This window comes from Macrobrachium nipponense, chromosome 44 (genome assembly GCF_015104395.2).
Source record: "Macrobrachium nipponense isolate FS-2020 chromosome 44, ASM1510439v2, whole genome shotgun sequence".
NCBI classification, from domain to species: Eukaryota; Metazoa; Arthropoda; class Malacostraca; order Decapoda; family Palaemonidae; genus Macrobrachium; species Macrobrachium nipponense.
The window spans coordinates 20,888,720-20,891,219 of NC_087221.1; positions in this window are offsets into that span (position 1 = coordinate 20,888,720).

Here is a 2,500-nt window from a genome sequence, read left to right on the forward strand (position 1 = left end):
AAAATGGTTGTTGGGGCCAAGAGGCGGGTGGGGGGGGGGGGGGGGGGTGGGGGGGGGGCCGTTTTCCTTAATCAAACAAAGGTTGAATTCCAAGACATGAATAAAAAATAAAAAAACCTCCGCAGTTACTGATGAGCAGGTGAATGAAACAAGGAATAATATAAGATGGAAATGAATTACTTACGGTTTGCATTTTTGGAAAAAAAAGAGTATGGGAAGAAAGGAGTTCTTGCTAAATAAAGGAAAGGGGACTTCATTCACCAAATGTTAGCTGATCAATGTGTGAATGTTAGAATTTAGTAAGTCTTTCATTTCAGTTTAAGAATTTTTGAAAAGCAAGAATTCTTTGTGAATGAATGAGACTTTCGTTTACAAGTAAAGGGTGGAAACAAACCTATGTGTGTGTGTGTGTGTGTGTGCGAGAGAGAGAGAGAGAGAGAGAGAGAGAGAGAGAGAGAGAGAGAGAGAGAGAGAGAGAGAGGATGATGATGTAATGGGTGAATGAATGAAATATGTTTAAGTTAATAACCAAAAGTAAAATAAAATGGTAACTTGAAGTAATAATTTTTTTTGCTGTCTTGTAACCATCTTGAATAGATTTTCTCCAAGATGCTATTGTCAGAGCATTTTTAGACATGAAACTTTGCCTTGCATTTAACATGTAGACGAATGTTCCCATCTATGAAGACACTCCTTGATCCTAAAACATGATTAACCTTCATTCATTACTATGATCTCACGTCGGTCATAGTTGACGGAGTAACATCTGCAATTTTTCTCTCATCTAATTTGGCCCCACGCGTTTATCTTTCTTACTTGTCTGTGACGTGTAATTTCCTTTTGGAACAGTGGTTCTCAACTTGTGGTCCATGGACCACTAGAGGACCATGGTGACTTTTTGGGTGGTCCAAAGAACTTCCACGATATTTGGTAATAATTGGAGACCGGTACCTATATTTCAAAATTTACTGAAAATATAATATGAACAGTTTTATCTATATAAATATTTGACCATTCATTTAACTGTAGTATTCCTATTTAGTAAATATAATGGCATCTCCAGGTTGTAGCACAAGGCCCTAGCCTAGCACACTCGTGATACAAAAAATCCAGGCCTTGGCGAAGTTTTGAAACTCTTGGTACCTTACTGAACCATTTCCAAAAAATATCAGTCCTCCCTTAACTGCATATTTTGTCACATTTAACACTGATGACCTTGGGAGTGGAAAAAGAATCTAAAAGTCTAATCACAAAGAAAAATGAGGTGAAAATGGTACCTTTCAGTTTAACTAAAATAATTTTTTTCTTATTTCCTCGAATTTCAGTTTGTTAAAAGTATATCTTAGTTTTACCAGACCACTGAGCTGATTAAAAGCTCTCCTAGTTCTGGCCCGAGGATTAGATATTTTTACGTAGCTAGGAAACCAACCAATTGGTCACCTAGCAACAGGACCTACAGCTTACTGTGGGATCCGAACCACATTTTATCGAGAAATGAATTTCTATCACCAAAAATAAATTCCTCTGATAATTCAATTTGTAATTCTTGTGTGAGACATATTTTACGAAACCAAAATGTTTACTGTCTATACTTTATTTATCATTAGTCAAAGATGACATAGTCCTCAATATTTCTCTTATTGTATTGGTGGTTCATGACTTGAAAGGAGTTGTAACGACTGTTTTAGAGTGACTTTCTTTCGTTGTTTTGCTATATTATTCTGAAAGTTAAAACGTTTAGCCCACTTAAAGCTGCATCCACTAGGTTCATTGCAATAGTTCTTCTGGCCACTTAAAATAATTTTCAAAAAATGCACAGAAACCACTGTTCTATGTATTTCGAGCAGTTTCTTCTTAGTATCTGTTTCTGTATCCACACTTGTGGAAAGTTGCTCATTCCATCACCTGTTCATTTATATTAAAAAGTTTTAATTATCATGTTGTCCTTTTCTTAAATGCTGAAAATGGATGCGGCAGCTGAAAAAAAAGACTCGAAAATAACCCTTAATCGCTTGTCTTAACAAAGAATGTCTTACATTCCCAGATATTTTGTTGAAATTGAAAGCTGCAGAATAAATCCTTTGGATAATTCACCCTCCCAGGTTATACATCGGAGCTGAGGGAAAATGTCTGCAGCCGTAGTTAGGTGACTATCATTTTATGATTCGTGATTGGCGGAGCTCATACTGAGCACACACCATCAGTTACAGTGACGCCAAATCTTGATATTTACCGTCAGCTCGAAAAAGACACACTATTTTTTACTGTCTTCTCTCTTTGTGTTTTAGACAAGTTCGTTTACTTGATCATTCTTCTTTCCTAAAATCTCGGAGGAATTTTGTTCAAGATTGAATATTCTGTCAGAGTAATATCAGTGAATGGAATAACAAGACATGTAGTACTAATAAGCCAAACATGTGCACATGCAACGAAACAGTGACGGAATAAATAATCAAACTAGAATACCAAATAAGAAACGAAGAGTGGGCAAACTCCAATA